Raw genomic sequence first — 21,668 nt, 5'->3', positions numbered from 1 at the left:
CCTATGTTTAGGTAGGGTAGGGCAGGGGTACAATCTGGCAGAGCTATCACAGAGCTTTAGTTGGATGGTTGGTAACATGCTTATGCTGAGACCACTGACTGAGACTCCATTTAGCTTGTTTTCTAGGAGTGAGGAAAGAGCAGCTCCCACTCATGGTCATTGAAGCCAACCTTGTTCAGGAAAGTACATCTTTATAGGATGAAGCTTGAAAGGTCCTGCAGAAGGAGGACATGGGAGTGGAAGCCCACAGGAAGGAAGATGTTGAGATATTTGAGGACACAGAAGTGCAACTTATTTAGATAGTACTTAGGGAAACAGAGTCCCACGTGCAGTCCTCTACCTCAGAGGCAATCATTCCCACTGAGTGCCTGAGTGTCTGTAAATATTTTGAAGTGCTTTCATGGCCCTGAATAAGGCAGGACTTGTACTGGGAAATTAATAGAATTATATAATTTATAATGTTTTAATGTGTCTAAGAAAGGAATTCCCAATAACAACATATGCATTTTTTTCTCTTGTTCATCTTTCAAACCATTAACATGTTTCAGGGAAATCCCTGTGCCGTTTTTTTAGTAAAGGGAGGCAATAGGTACATATTGTAAGTGGTTTCCATGCCAAAGCACCAAGGTTACCACATTCAAGTTAGCCAACTCTGATCCAGGGAGAAAAAAGGGAGACGGAGCAGTATATCTTTCTACCTCATGCTAGATTATCAGGTTTGTTTCAGTCCAGGCCACAAAGGTTATGTTGGCATCTGATTGGATTCTTCAGTTTAGCCTTCAGGGCAGGAGGTAGTTTCTGAAGATAAATGATTCTCAGACTTGGCTAATATATTGGCTCTCACTGTTTGAAATTGATCTAAGTATGACTTCACTGAATGATTCATAGAATGGGAAAAGCGAAGGCAGAAAGAGGTAAACAAAAATTTTGTTAAAATGGAGGTCATATTTTAATCCTCTCAGTCAAAAACCTGATTCTGGGGCTGGGGATGTGGCTCAAGCAGTAGCGCGCTAGCCTGGCATACGCACTGCGCTGGGTTCCATCCTCAGCACCACATACAAATAAAGATGTTGTGTCCCCCCAAAACTAAAAAATAAGTATTAAAAAAATTCTCTCTCTCTTAAAAAAAAAGAAAAAGAAAAAACCTGATTTAATATAGTGATATCCAAACACTCACCAGATTTTATTACTTTAAAAAACCAGATTCACCCATTTTTGTAATACATTTTGCTCTAAAGATTTGCAGAGGAACCTGGTGCTGCTGATACCAAGCCTACTTCAGAAGAGAGCAACAACAAATCTGACACCAAGGTAAATGCCCTGTTGTTAAATTCATTTTCTTGCTGTGAATTTTGTTTGTGAAGTGTTTAGTCTTTCAATTTAGCAATGCTTTTCTTGTCATTTTATTTGGAAATGTTCTAGGACAAATTATCTGATAACAATGTGTTGGGATTTTATTTTTATCTTTTATCAGTGTTCCATCTGATCCTTTAGGCAAGTAGGGGCTTTTGAAAATCCATAACCACAGAAAATTACATTAGTAGAAACATTGTAATTACATTAGTAGAGACTGGGTCAATGATTATTGGATAAATTCACTGTGAATTTAAGCTTCCATAAATTTTAATACTCAGGACAAAATAAATCTTTAATGAATCAAATAAATATTTATGAATCATGAAATTTTCCTAATTCCTTCAATTTGAACACTATGCAGAACACTGCATATAGTTTTTTTTCTTGGCCACTTTGTTTTCATGTCATATATTTTTATGAGAGCTTTTCCTCGATTTCTATTCTAGGTTCCATATTTACATTTAAACTGTGAGAATTTGTTAAAAAGTAGAAATTTTAAACCTCTTTCTCAATATTTCTATTGTAATGGTATTGGACTTTGGTTTTGAGTCTTTTCCATTAAGAGTATTTAAATCTCTTAATCTAATTAAAAACTAGATGTCTTCAGCAAATAATAAATAGTTCTTGAAGCAGAAAGTCTGAAAAACCATATAGTATGATTTGAACTTCTAAAAACTTTTTCATTGCAGTGTTTTAAAATATACACTCTGAATTTTTATGTCATAATCTATAATTTCAGGTTCAGAAATTTGTGTACTTAGTTATATAAGTATTCATTTTAAAGCTCTGTTGTCACTCTTGAGATACTGCAAGATAGGAAACATGGGTGTGTCTTGGAAAACTGAGAATAGGGCATGATGTAAAGTCTTTTACATATATTGTGAACCTGAATAAATGGGAAGACAAGAAGATATCTGAAATAATGAAGTGTTTTAAGTAATAAGCCTGAGGAGTTAATCATGAAGACTATTGGATTTCTGAAAATATGACTTTGGTATATATTTTCCTTTGAAGTTCAAGAGATAAAAGTTCTGGTGAATTACCAGAAACTAATATCACAAATAAGAAGCAAACAAAGTGAGGAAGTGTTACAAATATGAAAGTAGGTAGCAGAATACCCCTTACTTCTTCCAGCTTTGAGCTAAGATTAGGAGTTTAGATCAAAATTTCTTAAAATTTTTGATGCTCAGTCCATGTACTATAAATTACATCTTTTCTAGTTGTATCTGCTCATTAGTGTTCTGATTACCAGTACTCTCTTTCAGAGGCAAATTGGGAAAATTTATTTTATCCTACTAAGAATTTTACAGATTTTAAGCCTTTTTTTTTTCCTTAGGAAAGATGAAGTAGATTGAGGCTAGTTCAGTTAGGCATTAAGCTGTTAATTAAATATTTACAGGTTTAAATATCATCCATCTAGAGAATTAAGATAACTTTTAGCTTAATTAAAGTAATTGATTTCTATTCAGTTGATGTGAGATAAATAGTCCTGATTATAGGAATTAAGTATTGGTACTTGCTTAGAGCTTTGAAGGCTCTTGGTCTAAATTTAACCTAAATCCCTAGCTTAAGATTGATAGCTAAGATATAAGGTGAAGGGAGAGGGTTGATGCAATTATGAGAGTTGGCATGAGAGGGTTTATTTTTGTTTTTTGAATTGTCACTTTAGTGTTGTTGGATGATGGAAATAGTGTTAGCGATGTTGAGTGGATAATTCGTATATAGAAATATAAGTTTAGTAAGGCTGTTATTGGTATTTATATAGATACATATAATGACATTGCTATTTGATATAAGTTAATAATAATTCATTTTGGGGGTGAATTTTGTTAGTTGGGACAGTTCACTTAGAGAGATATAAGTACAATAAGTATTATTGAAATTAGTAGAGGAAATTTGTTTCATATATTGGATAGTGAAAAGGGTGTATGTGTTCCTAAGTCCCTTTGTGGTCGATGGTCACTCAGCTACCTTTTTGCGGGGTGGGGTGGGTAGAGATGTGGAATAAACATACAGACTCTGGGAGCTGGTGAGAGAACTGGCTGAAGACTTACCTCAGGTCGTCATCCAGTAGCTCATTTTATTTTTGGAATGCACACAACTCTTATAGGGTTCAAGTGGGGTGTGCCTGTCAATCATACATAAGCAAGACAATATCCATAAGCCAATCATCTTCTGCCTAATGTAACCGCACTGTGAGGAATCTCTAAATATTGCTGTCATGGTGGAAAGCAATCTGGAAGGGTCTTTGGCCCTGACTGAGTCAGGGGTTTCATGCCCTGAAGCCCCTGACTCTCAGTTTCCTGGCCTGGTAATTTGACAATGCAAACCCAAGTACTGAGGATGTGGTTTCACCCCACCCTCAGGCACTCCTCTCAGGCCTGAAGGAAGGTGGATATTTTAGGCACCTCCAAGCTGTTCTTAGCTGCTAGCTGCCTCTGAAAGTTATTTCAACAAAAGGGTGGTGGTTTTCTTGTTATAATAGAATAATATGAACATGTGGATTGTATGTATAATGTAAATAATCAGATAAAATATAGTCAATGTGGGATTCAATGCAATGATTGCTATTATTCAGCCTATGTGGGTGATTGATGAGTTGGCCAGGATTTTTTGTAGAATGGTTTGTTTGAGTCCTCCTCAGCCTCCTCATACATCAGACAGAATTGCTATTATTATCATTGCTATCATTGTCATAAGGACAAATTGATTGAGGGAGCAATTTGAAACATAATGGAGTTTGGGGCAATTTTTGACATTGTAGTCAGATTACTGCTGATATAAGTGGAACTCCTTGGGTAATTTTTGGGTCTCATAGGTGAAATGGGGCTAGTCCCATTTTTACTGACAGCACTACAGCAAATATTAGGGGTGAAATTTGGTTGGGTGAGTTGATTAGGGTTCATTGTCCTGAGTGTATAAAACTAGTGATGCTAGAGCCTGAATTAAGAAATATTTGGATGCATTTTCTGTGGATTAAGGGTTTGCTTTGTTAATTAAAATAGGGATAATAGCTAGTATGCTTATTTCTAGTCCTACTGAGGTAAGTAGTCAGTAGGAACTAAATAGTGTAATTAAAATTCCTGAAAATGAGGTGAAATTGATGGTAGAGGCAATTAGGGGATTAATTAGCACAGGAAGGGTATAAACCAACATTTTTGTGGCATAGCCTGACAGCTTATTTACCTGACCTTACTAACAGGACTTTATATGTATGTAAGGTAGCATCAAGAAATTTAGATTCTTAAGGTTAGGTTCAAATCCTATGATTGTAGAAATAAAAGGGTTTAAACCTCTATTACTTACTCTATGAAAGTAACTCTTTTGTCAGACATATTTCTTTAGGTTTGAGGGGTACACATGCCATGACAATGGGCAGGGAGATGTGTCATATGAATATAGAGCTAGTGTTAGGGGTTATAAGTTATTTTCATAATAAGTGTATGAGTTGGCCATATCAGAATCATCGGTATGATGCTTGAATTCATAGAAAAGTTGAAGTTAGTACAAGGGTTTTTAGTGCAAAACTGAATACAAAGACTTCAGTGATTAGTGGGTTGAAGAGTACTCCATGAAAAAGATTTCTGGTTAAAGTGTTTATTATAATGATATGAGTGTATTCGGCCAGGAAAAATAAGGCAAAGAGGCCCACAACATATTGTAAGTTAAATCCTGATACAAGTTCCTCTTTCTGTTGGTTTGTTTCTGCTACTGTTGAGATGAATCATATTATTGCTATGTTGGTGATAGTGATCCTAAAAATTGTTGAGTTGCAATAAGGGTTGATAAAGTAAATGGCCTGATTATAAGTAGAAATGACAGGAGAATGATGGCCAGAGTTATTTCATATGAGATTGTGCTGCAATTTGTACTGCTGTGATTAGGGCTGTGAATTGGATGCTCATCTCAATCATAAGATTGTACATATGGCTAAGCTTGAGGTTGCAAGGATAAAGAGTACTTCCATATTTATGTTGATGAAGGGTCATGGTATGGGTAGGGGAATTCACATTGTAAATAAGGTAAGGGCTAGGGAAGGTACAATAATAAATAAAAAGTTGGAAGATGTTAGAGGTTTGTGTGGTTCTTTAATAAATAATTTTATTGCATCAGCGAATAAAGAATTTTTGGGTCTTTTTGGAGTTGTATGTAACGTAGTATTTTTTTTTAGGTTTTTTTTTTTATTGGTTGTTCACAACTTTACATAGCTCTTGACATATCATACTTCATACATTAGACTGAAGTGGGTTATGAACCCCCAATTTTACCCCAAATGCAGATTGCAGAATCATGTCGGCTACACATCCACAATTTTACATAATGCCCTATTAGTAATTGTTGTATTCTACTACCTTTCCTATCCCCTACTATCCCCCCTCCCCTCCCCTCCCTTCTTCTCTCTCTACCCCATCTACTGTAATTCATTTCTCACCTTGTTTATTTTCCCATTCCCCTCACAACCTCTTATATGTAATTTTGTATAGCAATGAGGGTCTCCCTTCATTTCCATGCAATTTTCCTCATCTCTCCCTTTCCCTCCCATCTCATGTCACTGATTAATGTTACTCTTTTCTTCCTACTCTTCCTCCCTGCTCTGTTCATATTTGCTCTCATTATATCAAAGAAGACATTTGGCATTTGTTTTTTAGGGATTGGCTAGCTTCACTAAGCATAATCTGCTCTAGAGCCGTCCATTTCCCAGCAAATTCTATGATTTTGTCATTTTTTATTGCTGCATAGTATTCCATTGTGTATAGATGCCACATTTTTTTATCCATTCATCTACTGAGGGGCATCTGGGTTGGTTCCACAGTCTAGCAATTGTGAATTGTGCTGCTATGAACATCGATGTGGCAGTATCCCTGTAGCATGCTCTTTTAAGGTCTTCAGGGAATAGTCCAAGAAGGGCAATAGCAGGGTCAAATGGTGGTTCCATTCCCATCTTTCCCAGGAATCTCCAAACTGCTTTCCAAATTGGCCGCACCAATTTGCAGTCCCACCAGCAATGTACAAGTGTACCCTTTTCTCCACAACCTCTCCAGCACTTGTTGTTGTTTGACTTCATAGTGGCTGCCAATCTTACTGGAGTGAGATGGTATCTTAGGGTGGTTTTGATTTGCATTTCTCTGACTGCTAGAGATGGTGAGCATTTTTTCATGTACTTGTTGATTGATTGTATATCCTCCTCTGAGAAGTGTCTGTTCAGGTCCTTGGCCCATTTGTTGATTGGGTTATTTGTTATCTTGTTGTCTAATTTTTTGAGTTCTTTGTATACTCTGGATATTAGGGCTCTATCTGAAGTGTGAGGAGTAAAGATTTGTTCCCATGATGTAGGCTCCCTATTTACCTCTCTTATTGTTTCTCTTGCTGAGAAAAAACTTTTAAGTTTAATTAAGTCCCATTTGTTGGTTCTTGTTGTTAACTCTTGTGCTATGGGTGTCCTATTAAGGAATTTGGAGCCCGACCCCACAATATGTAGATCGGAGCCAACTTTTTCTTCTATCAGACGCAGAGTCTCTGGTTTGATATCAAGTTCCTTGATCCATTTTGAGTTAACTTTTGTGCATGGCGAGAGAAAGGGATTCAGTTTCATTTTGTTGCATATGGATTTCCAGTTTTCCCAACACCATTTGTTGAAGATGCTATCCTTCCTCCATTGCATGCTTTTAGCCCCTTTATCAAATATAAGATAGTTGTAACTTTGTGGATTAGTCTCTATGTCCTCTATTCTAAACCATTGGTCCGCCCGCCTGTTTTGGTACCAGTACCATGCTGTTTTTGTCACTATTGCTTTGTAATATAGTTTGAAATCTGGTATCGCTATACCACCTGATTCACACTTCCTGTTTAGAATTGCTTTTGCTATTCTGGGTCTTTTATTTTTCCATATGAATTTCATGATTGCTTTGTCAATTTCTACAAGATATGCCATTGGGATTTTGATTGGCATTGCATTAAACCTATAGAGAACTTTTGGTAATATCGCCATTTTGATGATGTTAGTTCTGCCTATCCATGAACAGGGTTTGTTTTTCCATCTTCTAAGATCTTCATCAACTTCTCTCTTTAGGGTTCTGTAGTTTTCATTATATAAATCTTTCACCTCTTTTGTTAGGTTAATTCCCAAGTATTTTATTTTTTTTTTTTGAGGATATCGTGAATGGAGTGTTTTTCCTCATTTCCGTTTCAGAAGTTTTGTCGTTGATATACAGAAATGCCTTTGATTTATGCGTGTTGATTTTATATCCTGCCACTTTGCTGAATTCATTTATTAGCTCTAGTAGTTTCTTTGTAGACCTTTTTGGGTCTTCTAGGTATAGGATCATGTCATCTGCAAATAGTGATAATTTAAGTTCTTCTTTTCCAATTTTTATGCCTTTAATTTCTTTCGTCTGTCTAATTGCTCTGGCCAGTGTTTCGAGAACTATATTGAATAGAAGTGGAGATAGAGTGCATCCCTGTCTTGTTCCGGATTTTAGAGGGAATGCCTTCAACTTTTGTCCATTCACAATGATGCTATCCTGAGGCTTAGCATAGATAGCTTTTACAATGTCAAGGTAAGTTCCTGTTATCCCTAATTTTTCTAATGTTTTGAACATAAAGGGATGCTGTACTTTGTCGAATGCTTTGTCTGCATCTATCGAGATGATCATATGGTTCTTATCTTTAAGTCTATTGATGTGGTGAATAACATTTATTGATTTCCGTATATTGAACCATCCTTGCATCCCAGGGATGAATCCTACTTGATCATGGTGCACAATTTTTTTGATGTGTTTTTGTATTCGATTCGCCAGAATTTTATTGAGGATTTTTGCATCTAGGTTCATTAGAGATATTGGTCTGTAGTTTTCTTTCTTTGAGGTGTCTTTGTCTGGTTTCGGAATCAGGGTGATGTTGGCCTCGTAGAATGAATTTGGAAGAGCTCCCTCTTTTTCTATTTCCTGAAATAACTTGAAAAGTATTGGTTTTAATTCTTCTTTAAAGGTTTTGTAAAACTCCGCTGTATACCCATCCGGTCCTGGGCTTTTCTTGGTTGGTAGTCTTTTGATGGCTTCTTCAATTTCATCCATTGATATTGGTCTGTTCAAATTGTGTGTATCCTCCTGACTCAGTCTGGGTAAATCATATGACTTAAGAAATTTATCGATGTCTTCACTATCTTCTATTTTGTTGGAATATAGGTTTTCAAAATAATTTCTAATTGTCTTCTGTATTTCTGTAGCATCTGTTGTGATATTGCCTTTTTCATCCCGTATGTTAGTAATTTGAGTTCTCTCTCTTCTTCTCTTCGTTAGCATGGCTAAAGTTCTGTCGATCTTATTTATTTTTTCAAAGAACCAACTTTTAGTTTTGTTAATTTTTTCAATAGTTTCTTTTGTTTCAATTTCATTGATTTCTGCTCTGATTTTAATTATTTCTAGCCTTCTGCTACATTTGCTGTTGTTTTGCTCTTCCTTTTCTAGGGCTTTGAGATGAAGTGTGAGCTCATGTATTTGTTGGTTTTTTCTTTTTTTGAGGAATGACCACCAGGCGATGAATTTTCCTCTTAAAACTGCTTTCATTGTGTCCCATAGATTCTGATATGTTGTGTCTGTATTTTCATTTATCTCTAAGAATTTTTTGATTTCCTCCTTTATGTCTTCTGTAACCCATTGATCATTCAGTAACATATTGTTCATTTTCCATGTGATGTAGGATTTTTCCTTCCTTCTTTTATCATTGATTTCTAGTTTCATTCCATTATGATCAGATAAAATGCATGGTATTATCTCCACCCCTTTATATTTACTGAGGGCTGCCCTATGGCATAATATATGGTCTATTTTTGAGAAGGATCCATGTGCTGCTGAGAAAAAAGTATATCCATTTGATGATGGTTGATATATTCTATATATGTCAGTTAAGTCTAGGTTATTGATTGTGATATTGAGTTCTATAGTTTCTTTATTCAATTTTTGTTTGGAGGATCTGTCCAATGGTGAAAGAGGTGTGTTGAAGTCACCCATAATTATTGTGTTGTGGTCTATTTGATTCTTGATCTTGAGGAGAATTTGTTTTATGAATGTCGCAGCACCATTGTTTGGTGCATAAATATTGATAATTGTTATGTCTTGTTGGTGAATGGTTCCTTTTAACAGTATATAATGACCTTCTTTATCCCTTTTGATTAACTTAGTCTTGAAGTCGATTTTATTTGATATGAGGATGGCCACTCCTGCTTGTTTACGAGAACTGTGTGAGTGGTATATTTTTTCCCATCCTTTCACCTTCAGCCTGTGTATGTCTTTTCCAATCAGATGTGTCTCCTGGAGGCAACATATTGTTGGATTTGTTTTTTTTAATCCATGATACCAGCCTATGTCGCTTTATTGGAGAGTTTAGGCCATTAACATTCAGAGTTACTACTGATATATGGTTTGAACTTCCATCCATGTTTGATTGTTTATCCTTTTTTTAAAAAAAAAAATTTAGTTTGTTTCTCCTTGATTATCTTTCCCCTCGCCCTCTGTCTTTACTGAGGCACTTCCCACTGATGGTTTTGGTTACTGTTTTTCATTTCTTCCTTGTGTAGTGTTTTGCTCAAAATGCTTTGCAATGCAGGTTTTCTGGCTGCAAATTCTTTTAACTTTTGTTTATCATGAAAGATCTTTATTTCGTTGTCATACCTGAAGCTTAATTTTGCTGGATACAGAATTCTTGGTTGGCATCCATTGTCTTTCAGTGTTTGAAATACATTGTTCCATGACCTTCTTGCTTTCAGTGTCTGTGATGAAAAGTCCAATGTTAACCATATTGGTTTACCCCTAAATGTAATCTGTCTCCTTTCTCTTGTAGCTTTTAATATTTTCTCTTTGTTCTGTATATTGGATATCTTCATAACAATGTGTCTTGGCGTTGGTCTACTGTGATTTTGTGTGCTTGGTGTCCTGTATGCATCTTCAATTTGTATATCTGTTTCCTTTTTTATTTCTGGAAAGTTTTCTGTAATTATTTCATTCAGCAGGTTTCTCATTCCCTTGGTTTGAATCTCTGTACCTTCTTCTATCCCGATGACTCGTAAGTTTGGTTTCTTCATGTTATCCCATAGCTCCTGGATGTTTTTCTCATGATTTTTTACCAGCCTTTCTGAGTTGGCTAGACTCTTTTCAAGATGGTATATTTTGTCTTCATTATCTGACGTTCTAGATTCTACTTCCTCCACTCTGTTAGTGATACTCTCAATTGAGTTTTTAATTTGGTTTATTGTTTCCTTCATTTCTAGAATTATTGTTTGATTATTTTTTATAATCTCTATCTCCTGATAAAGGTGCTTAACTTCTTCTTTTAGCTGTTTATGTAATTCATTCTCAATGTGTTCTTTTGCTGCTTGAATTTGCTGTCTTGTATCCTCTTTAAGGTTCCATTCCATCTGTCTAAGGTGTTCCTTGAGGTCTTTATATTACCATTTTTCTGATGACTCTAGGTCCTCCTGAATATTTAGGCTGTCCTGCATTGTTTGTACTCCTTTTCTTCCTTGTTTCTTGAAGCTGCTCATGTTGCTTCTTGTTCTGTTTGACTGCTGAGTTACTGTTTATTCCTATAAATTTATTTGATGCTTGGGAGGAAAGGTATTAGAAGGGAAGGGAAGAAGTCACTAAGGAGAATGAGAGTAGGCAGGTAGAATTCAAGGAAGGGGGGATAAGAAAAATGAAAAGACAAAAGAAGAAAGAAATAGGAACTAAAAAAGAACAAAAATTAATAATAATAATAATAATAATAATAATTAAAAAAAATTAAAATTAGAGTTAGAAGAGAAAGAAGAAGGAAAAAAAAACAAGAAAAAACAAGATAGAAAAATGAAGATGAAAGAAAAACCCCAATCAAAAACATAAACAAAAACAAAGACAAAAAAAAAAAAACGTAATAAATGCCGTCTTAGAGTTTGATTAACTTCTCTTCCACTAGGTGGCGCTGTGCCCACCAGGTCAAGTCTTTCCCGTCAGTACGCGGGAACCAATCAGTGTGCAGCAGCTCCTCCCAGACTGGGCGAGTCTCTAATCCTGAGTGCCTAGGGCCTCCTCTTGTGTCCAATCACTTCCACTTTTCCTCTAGCCAGGCCCCTCTCACCACAATACTGGCTACAGGCCAGGTCTGCTGCTCCCGGGAGCCCTGTTTTCATGAACGACTGGGCTCACTCCTCCAGATTGCCATTCCCTCAGACCCTAAGATTGTAGAGCTTGGGGCTGAGAATCCTCAGCGAATTTTACTTGCCCTCTGGTAGCCACACCCCCGTATCTGGTGCAAGAGACCTCAGCAGTCAGCCCTGGCGGGAGCGGCAGTCCCGCACCACCTCTGACTCCCTCGGGCTGGCTGTAGCACTCACGGGAGAGCTGGAAGGGGCCCTTAAGGTTTCCCTGATGCGTGGAGAGGGAAAGCCAGGGGTCCACACACCTGTAGCAGCAGGCTTCAATGAAGTTATCTCCTCCGCCGCAGCCCTGTGACACCAGCCCTCCGCCACAGTGGTGTCCCCCGCAAACGGCGACAGTTCGCCTCCCCCTGCCGGGCGACCAACGCCACGGGGGTCCCCACTGTTTCTCCCAAGCCCCGCCTGGACCCTGCGGCCACTACCCACGAAGGCCCGGCAGGCATCCACCTCCGTAGGATGAGAAAGGCTGACCAACCTAGTATTTTTCATTCAACTAAAGTTAAGAAAGCTATTCCTCTAAAATTAGGACAACCAGGAATAATAATTTTACTAAGAACATGTGTTAAGAAAAGGAGTTGAACCTCAGGTAATAAAGTTTGAAGTGTTACGCAATTTCTGGGCTCTGCCATCCTAACAGACCCTGTTCTAGGGCAGGGTAAGTAATGGTTTACTAGGTTTAGATTATTTCATCCATTATTCTAAGGAAAAAGTACAGAATTAGCCTTAATTTTGTTGTCCTTTTTAACTGGGAGAAATATTTTAATAGCTAGAAACTGTCCTAGATTTCTCTAGTCTCAACTGAGATCATGCAGGACTTTAATTATTGAACAAATGAACCATTAATGGCAGTTACATTCTTTGGATGTCCTGATCCAACCCATCAAGGTCTTAAACCCTCCTGTCAACCCTCTTGAGTAGGATTGCGCTGTTATCCCTAGGATAACTTGTTCTACTGATTAAATAGCTTGAGTCAATTAATGAGTTTGAATTTAGACAGATGTGTCTGGATTATAATCATTCCGAGGTTGGTTTATACTCTGAGGTCACTCCAACCAAAATTTTTGGCCTATAGGCAGGATTTTATATCCCAAGGGGTTAGTGTCAAGGGTTTATAACTATGGTTATATAATTCAATTTCATATATGGTAATGAAACTGATTTATTATAGAATTTTTTAGAGGAAGAAATTGTAGTGTAATCAAAATCAGTATTATTAGTATTATTTGTTTGGTCCAAATTCTGTGTTGTATTTCTTTCCATGCTCTGCTCTTATTTCTTTCCTTTCTTCTTTGGCTTAAACACATGTTCACTTGAACTGGCCATGTTTCCCTCTTTCTGTTTGTTTCTTTCTCCTCCCTTATCTTTCTAGAAATGTTTTTCCCCTAGGCTCAATATTTCCCTCAGCCACTGGTCCCTCCATGGTGGCTTCTTTAATTAATCTTTCTGTTTTCTATTTGCTGTGTGCACCTGTCATGCATCCATCATTGTCCTACAAGATTCATTATTGCCTTTGTCAGATGCAGCCAAATGTATGCAATCACTTGTCTTCAGGTGTCTGACATACAGGCTAAAAAGACTCTATCCCATCTCAGTTGTAAGTTGTCCTCAAAACTGAGCTCAAGAAGTACTTTGTGCAAATAAAAATCATGGGAACATGAGTAATTACTTTGAATTTCTTAAATGTCAGATTTTGACAAGTATGCTGAGCTACCAATGGATCAAATTTTTACCCAGGATTATTGTGGTCAAGAAAATAATCTATTGGATATCACAGTATCTGTGTAATAACTGACTAGAGGTGAGGGGAGTAATGTTTGGAGATGTCTCTATCATCTCTTATAATTCTCAACCTATGTGAAAATGCAGGTCATTAAATGGCAGAATTGGGATTGAAATTTACATCAGAATAATTCAGAAACCTGTGTTTTTTCCAATGTATCCTGTAGTAATGCTGAATATTATAATTATTTTATCAAATGTAATGCTCATTACACATAAAGCCTTTCTTCCTTCCCAGAATGTACCTGAAGAAAAAGAAAGTGTATGTGGAGATGTTCAGCAATCCAAGAAAGCTGGTAAGATATTTGAAGTCTGCTCATTCTTGTGCTGTTTATTGACTTGAGATTATAGACATTTTCATGTTTTAATTAACATAGAAGCAAAATGTGAGATGGAAAAACCAACAAATGCCATAATTTGCACTTATTCAATTAGAGGGCAATTGGAGAAGCAGTATACACATCTCATAATCATGTAAATGATTCTAATGTGTTCCACAAATGGCATATCCTGTACATTCTAACAGCAGCTTTGACGTTTTACTCACAATTCCTAGGGTTGTGAATTGCTCCTCTGTCTAGGGATCATGTTGTTCTCCACTAATCAGCATGTTTACTTTTTTATATGCACACTTTTGTATAATTTTTTTTTTTTTTTTTGGTACCAGGGTTTGAACTCAGGGGCACTTAAACACTGAGACAAAAGCCCAGCCATATTTAGTATTTTGTTTAGAGAGGGCATCACTGAGTTTTTTGGGGCTTTCCTACGTTGGTGAGGCAGGCTTTTAACACACAGTCCTCCTGCCTCAGCCTCTGAACACTGGGATTACAAGTGTGCGCCACCATGCACAGCTCCTATAATATTGTCATTGGAAACATAAGTTTGATACTGGAATCTTAACTTTGTTTCATTAAACCTGTATTTAAACCTGTAAAGGGGACATGAGATTTTTTAGTGCCATAATTGCCTATCAGTAAATTAAATAATATTAATTCAAGAAGAGTCTCCATGAATGGTCCCAAAGGAATACTTTGTAATAAAATATGTCTCATATACTTTTAGTATTTCATGTTTTTATACTGTTGATTAATTTCACCCTTTTCTTTAATAACAGATGAGAGTTCTAAAAATGAAACTTTAACCAGGTAGGATTTTATGGATTTAAATATTGTATTTGTTGTTAGGGCTGAGATTGTGGCTCAGCAGTAGAATGCTTGCCTAACACGTGTGAGTCCCTGGGTTCAATACTCTGCACCACATAAAAATAAGTAAATAAAATAAAGGCATTGTGTCCATCTACATCTAAAAATTATTGAAAAATGTATCTGTTAAGTATTTAGAGCAACAGAAAAAAGTAGGTTGTTTTGAGTGTTCTGTTCTGAGCTAGAGATACTATCATGAGCCTGGCATTTGTTCTTGTTCTTGTTCTTTGTTTTTGTTCTTGTGTTCTCTCTCTCTCTCTCTCTCTCTCTCTCTCTCTCTCTCTCTCTCTCTCTCTCTCTCTCCTCTCTCTTTTTTTTCCTTTTGGTAACAGGGATTGAACCCAGGTGTCCTTAACCACTGAGCCCTATACACAGTTCTTTTTTTCTTATTTTGAGAGAGGGTCATGACATTGCTAAGATGCTGAGGCTAGTCTTGAACTTGGGATCCTCCTGCCTCACCTTCTCAGGTCACTTGGATTACAGGCTCCGCCACACCCAGGCACTTTTTTTTTTCTTAATTGTAATCACAGCAGCTTGAAACTGTGTTTCTATAACCTACTGTTTACTATTTAAACAGTCATTCAGAGATTTCAACTGATTATTTCATGATTCCCAAACTAACAAGTCCTTGGCCTATGATGGCAGATGGATATTTGACCATCTGCCCGCTTGGCTGACTAATCTATACTTTCGCCCCTGTTCATGGATTGATAGAGACTCATGGGGCATTATGATCAAGATGTAGTTCCATGCCAGATGAATTCAGAAATTTACTCTGAGTTATGTGTTCATTTTGATTCAGACTTTACCTAGGAAGCCGGGATAATACTGAAAGAGTTTGTCTTAATATTTTGTAAAGTGGTTTGATAACCAATACCTTTTAGCATCAAATCTTTTAGGAAAAATCTCACAATAGCAATGATTATAGGACCATGAGGCAAATCTGGGAGAAAAAGTATTTTATTGGAAGTGTTTGTATATTGATGTATAGGCCATGTTATATAACAATAATTACATCTGAAATCTTTTTAGAAGATATTTCAATTGATCTCTCTATTTCCTGATTTCTCAATTTGGACTTACCTTCAGGCTACAACCAATATGTAGTTCTATCTAGACACTTTTTTCTTCAGAGTCTTTTAACTTTTATGTGAGTATAATCATGTTATGGGTATTGTCCTGTGTTTTTATTGTTGTCACTTTTTACATTATCTTTTTACTTTTATTTGAGTTTCTTTTACTCTATTAAGAAAATTCTGCCAGCTAAGCATTCCTGTTTCTATATACTGCATCAAAAGCACAGAGAATTTCAGGGTTTCACAGAATCTTATCAACTAGTCAAAGTAGTACTTCCAAATGTGTTTATCATCCTGGGCAAACGGTTGTCATGATCAACCACCTACAACTTAAAGGGTATTAAAGTGATTTTCTGGATATAGTAAGTGCCACAGTAAAATCTGAACTCAGGTTCCTAACTATTAGCCTAATATTTTACAATTTTACTACTTCTGTAGGTGGTTTTTGTTGTTGTTTATTTATTTTTTCATTGTTTCTTTTTAGTTAAACATGACAGTAGAAATTATATCACATAATTACAAAAACATGGAATATATCTGCTTGTAATGCAGTCCCCAGTATCTCTTCTTCCCCTCCCCTCATGCACTCCAGCCCCTCCCTTTCCTCCACTGATCTTTCTGCCATTTTCCCATAGATATTTTTTTAAATTAAATGATTTCAGGTTTGCACAATGGTTTCTCTATGATATATTCACATATGTACATAGGAAAATAATGTTAGATTAATTCCAGGGTCTGTCCTTTGCTGATTTCTCCTCCCTTCTCTTGACTCCTGTTTGTCTATTCCACTGAAATTCTATTTTTTTTAATGCTCCCCACCCATTTATTTTGGATTAGCTTCCACATGTCAAACAAAATATTCAAGCTTTTGTTTTATGGGAATATCTTATTTCACTTAGCATGATAGTCTCCAGATCCACCGATTTACTAAAAATTTTCATAGTCATTCATTTCTTCTATTTCTCCATTAGGTATATATACCTCATTTTCTTTATCCATTTATCTGTAGAAAGGCACCAAGCTTGGCCCCATAACTTGGATATTGTGAATTGTTCTGGTATAAACATTGATGTGTCTGCCTCAGTATAGTATGCTGATTTTAGATCCTTTGGATATATACCAAGAAGGTGTATAACTGGTTCAAATGGTGGTTCCATTCCTAGTTTTTAGAGGAATCTCCATACTGCTTTCCAGAGGGGTTGTACCAATTTGCAGTTTCACCAAAAGTGTATGAGTACACCTTTTCTCCTCACATCCTTGCCAACATTTATTGTTATTTGTATTCTTGATAATTGCCATTCTGGTTGGAGTGAGATGAAATCGCAGAGTAGTTTTAATTTCCACATAGCTGAGTGTTTTAACAACAGAATAGGAGAGCTTGTCTAGTGAACTCAGCTGAACCCAACTGAAGAAGGTGAAAGTGAAGGTAGTGCATGATCGCCATCCAGAGAATCAGAATGGAAGCAATAGAGGAAAGACAAGTTTGAAGAGGAACATTCTGAGTTTTGGAGGCATAGGTTTTGAGAAAGAGATCAGAATATTAAGTTTTGTGGCCAATTTGTTAATGACCAAACAAACATGAATGGCAGAGGATGTTGGGAGCTATCTAGAAAGGCATATTTAAAAATTGGTGCCCAAGGGAGGTTGCTGTTCCATGCTTTTCTGCTTTATTGGAGGAATGGGCAAAATCCAAGTTCCTGTGGAAAGATCTTAAAATTATTTGAGCCACTGGGAAGAGCAGAGAGCAATGTGAGGAAGGGTTAGAGTTCCTCAAGCATCATGGGGCTTGAAGTTGCTGAACTTCAATTTTCTATTTCCCTGAACAGATGTCTGCTCACATTCATCCAACTCACTGATTCCATTCCTATGTAGGGTTGGGCTGGATTGTGATTGGGTGGCAGAGCCATCATGAAGCTTCAGTTGAGTAGCTGTATAACATGTTCACACTGAGATCAGTGACTGACACTCATTTAGCTTATTTTCCAGGAGCAGGAAGAGAGAGCTCCTAACTTTGTCCTTTGAGCCCAACCTTGTTTCAGAAATCTTCATCTTCATAGGATGAAGTAGGAGATTGTCTTTGAGTCCTGCAGGAGAGGGTCTTTGGAGTGGGAGCCCATAGGGAGAAAGTTATTTAGATAGTACTTAGGGAAACAGAGGTACAGCTTCCAGAACTCTACTTTGCCAATAATCTTTCCTCTTGAGTGTCTGAATGCCTACAGAATTTTGAATTACTTGGTATTTAATGTGGCACTGAATAAGGTAGGACCTATATAAGATCATGAGTTGCATTTTATAATGTATAATGCCTCCATCTTGCAGGGAAAAGTATTCTCAATAACACATTACACATTTGTTTTTTACTATTGTAAGTTCATCTTTCAAACAATTTAAATGGAACAGGTAACTCCCTATGATATTTCTGGATAAAGGGGAGCAATAGATTCTTTTCAGGAAGTCGTTTCCATGCTGAGGAACTATATTTGCCACTTTCAAGTTAATGTGGCTTAGTCTTTGATTCCTGGAGATACAAGGGAGTAGAGACAGTGTATCTGAGGTAGAAACCTCATCTGGGTTACCAGTGTTTGTTTCAGTTCAGGTAATAGCAGTGATTCCTCCGATTAGTTGGATTTTCTGTTCAGCCTTCAGGACCATTTTTTAAAAAGGTTTATTCTCAGGCTCTGTCAACCTGGCCATCACCTTTGAAACAGAACTAAGTATGTCTTCTTTTACTATTCCATTGATTAGAAAAGTAGAGTCGAGGAGGGCAAAAATACTGTTTTTTAAAACAGAGGTCATATGTTAATTACATCAATTTAGAAAAATCATGTAATATAATGATATCCAGATATTGACCAGCTTTTATTTCTTTGAAAACCTGGGCTCACTCAATGTTGTTTTTCATTTTTGCTCTAATGATTTTCCAGGGAATCTGGTTCTGTTGAAGATGGGCTTACATACAATGTGGGCACCAATAAATCTGATACCAAGGTAAAGTGCACCATTGTGAAATTAATGTTCTTGGTATGAATTTTGTTTTGTGAAGTGTGTACCATTACAATTAGCAGTGATCTTCTGGTTATTTTATGTTGGAATTTTTCAAAATAAACAATGTTATGTGCAGTTGAAATTTTTCTTTATTTTATTTTTATAGTTTTGTACATAGTGATGGTCTGCAAGCACTTAAGGGTGGTAGCAGCTGGAAAATATGTAGTGATACAAGAACTGGATTATGTAGAGCCTTCCAGCTGCAGAGAAATAATGAGATTTGGTCAGGGATTTTTGTTTATTTACTGTGACCTAAGTCCTACTGATGTGACTAACATGATATTTGGATCTAAATTAATTTTTAATTAATTAGTTTTGGTAATTATCATGGTGACTTTTGTTTGAAAGCTGCACAGCACATTGCCTGTAGTAGTTGTTCTCTGAGCCACTTTATATTTTAGTATCACATCATTTTTGGTAGAGATTTTTCTCCTTCTCAATCCTTGGTTCTAAATTTACACTAGATTTTGTTAAGAACTGTGAAAATTTAGAAATTTTAAATCTGTTTTTTAAAATTTGTATGACAATGGTATTGCCCCCATGTTTTCTGAGTACTTCCATTAAAAGAGTATTTAAATCTCTTCATCCATCTGAAGGATATATTACAAATAATAATCAGTTCTAGAAAGAAAGACTCTCACCATATTGTACAACATTAATTACAAGATTGTTTTTACATAGTTATGTTTTAACATATTCACTCCAAGACCTCATGTCACATTCTAAGATTCAAATTATAGAAGTTTCTGTACTTATTTTATTTTGGTACCAGGGATTGAACTCAAGGGCACTCAACTACTGAGCCACATCCCCAGCCCTATTTTCTATTTTATTTAGAGGCAGGGTCTCACTGAGTTGCTTAGTGCTCACCATTCCTGAGACGAGTTTTGAACTTTTGATCTTCATGTCTCAGCCTTCCTAGCTGTCATTGGAGGTTTGCTAGGGATTGCATAAACTCTGCACCACTTTATGTATGTGGATGTTTTCTCAATATTGTCTTTTCATGAATATTAGGTCTCTATATTTTCTTTTATCTTGTACAATTTCCTTTTTATCATTATGCAGTTTTCTTTGAATTGTTACATAATCTCTTACCTTGGTTAATTCCTATGTATAAATTTATTTCTATTGTGAGTGGAGTTGTTATCGTGATTTCATTCATTTTATTGTATACATATATCATTTATGTTTGTATGTTGATTTTGTTTTCAGCTACTTTGCTAAGTTTGTTTATCCCATCTTAACTTCTTCTGGGAGAGCCATTAAGATCTTCTAAAAGAGGATCACATAATATGTGAAAAGGGATACTTTGACTTCTTACTTTTCATTTGCTTCCCTTGTCTAATTGCTCTGACTGAAATTTCAGGTGCTATTTTGTATAGGAGTAGTGAGCATGCAGAGCTTATTCTTGTTTCTGATTTTAGGAGAAATGCCATAGATTTTCACCATTCAGTGTGCCATTGGCTTTGGCTTTGCCTTTGCCATACATGACTGTTGTAATACTATAACAAGTTCTTGATGTCCTTTGTTTCTTAGGACTTTTCTCATGAGGAATGGCAGAATTTTGTCAGAGGCTTTTTTTACTTCTATTGTAATGATCATGAGATTTTTGTCCTCTATTGTGTATGTGGTGTACTGCATTGATTTGCATATGTTGAACCATTTTGCATTCTTCTAATTAATCAAATGTTATGTTGTTCTATGATGATTAAATGTGTTGATGAAATTGTCTTCAAGTATTCCATGAGGGTTTTTGCATATATCTTCCTCAAGCATATAATTAAATAATTTTCTTTCCTTGTTTCCTTCTTATTCAGTTTTCCTATAATTTCACAAATATTATGTGTTTTGCCAGTCTCCTTCTTTTCTCTCCCATGTAATCTTTGGGGGTGCATCATTATTAGTTGTCATTTGATGGTCTGGCAGAATTCAGCCATGAATCTCTCTGAGGTATGTTTTTATTCTCCTGGTTTCTGGTGTTTTAATTTTAACCTTGTCAGATGCTTTTTGTGCTTCTATTGAGATAGTTATGGGATTCTTGTGTTTTTGTGTCATGATGTGATGAATTACATTGGTTGTTTTCCCTACGATTGGCCAACATTGCATCCCTGGAGTGAAAACCACTTTTCTATGTTGTCTAGGCTCTGTTTGGGTAGGTAATCTTAATGTAGAAATTTCTCAATGTTTTTATAATTTTCTATGTGTTTGGAGTATAAGTTTTCAAAATATTTTCTGATTAGCCTCTGTATTACAATTCAATATTGTCTGTGGTGATATTTCCATATACATCATAAATTTTAGAAAATTGAATTTTTTCCTTCTTTCTCTGATTAGCATGGCTTAAGGTTTATCAATTTTATCTATTTTTTTTAAAGGAACAACTTTTTGTATCATTGTTATATTAGAAACTTTTTTTTTGTTTCCATTTCATTGAATTGACCCTGATTTTAATTATTTTTCATCTTGTGCTACATTTAGTGTTAATTTGCTCTTCTTTTTCTAGGGCTATGGGATGTAATCTTAGGTTATTTATTTGGAGAATTTTTATTCTTTTAATGAATGAAATCAGTGCTCTGAGTTCTCCTCATAGAATCACCTTCATAGTGTCTCAGTGTTTTGGATATGTTGTGTGACTATTCTCATTTATTTTATATATCCTTATATGTTATCCATGACATCCTCTGCTATCCTTCAGTCATTCAGTAGCATACTATTTAACTTATAGTTATTAGAGAAGCTTTTATATTTTATTATGTTGTTGCTTTCTAATTTCATTCCATGATGATCTGATGGAATGTCAGGTAATTTTCTAATTTTTTGAATGACTTAGAGATGCTTTGTGGCCTCAGATGTGGTCTATTTTATAAAATGATCTGTGTGTTTCTGAGAAGAACCTGTTTGTAATGCTTGCTCCTTAGATTTATTATGTTTTTCCCTTTCTAGACTGACTGTGAAGGAAAAGAAGAAGTTAGTAAATATTTTTGGCAATCCAAGAATGATGGTAATCTCTTTGGTGACTTT

The 21,668-nt window shown here is 36.0% G+C and overlaps 1 long non-coding RNA gene across 1 annotated transcript; it reads left to right on the top strand.

The window, feature by feature from the left end:
* Nucleotides 1-1,236: 1,236 nt before the first annotated feature.
* LOC308634454 lies at nucleotides 1,237-21,648 on the top strand. Its single transcript, XR_014019009.1, has 5 exons — nucleotides 1,237-1,311; nucleotides 13,563-13,620; nucleotides 14,439-14,469; nucleotides 18,527-18,590; nucleotides 21,591-21,648. It is a non-coding gene; the product is annotated as an uncharacterized lncRNA (long non-coding RNA).
* Nucleotides 21,649-21,668: the final 20 nt, after the last annotated feature.

Source organism: Spermophilus citellus, assembly GCF_964194105.1.
Source record: "Spermophilus citellus genome assembly, chromosome: 15".
NCBI lineage: Eukaryota > Metazoa > Chordata > Mammalia > Rodentia > Sciuridae > Spermophilus > Spermophilus citellus.
The sequence above is the reverse complement of the archived record's forward strand: the minus strand, read 5'-3'. Positions and strand labels throughout refer to the sequence as shown.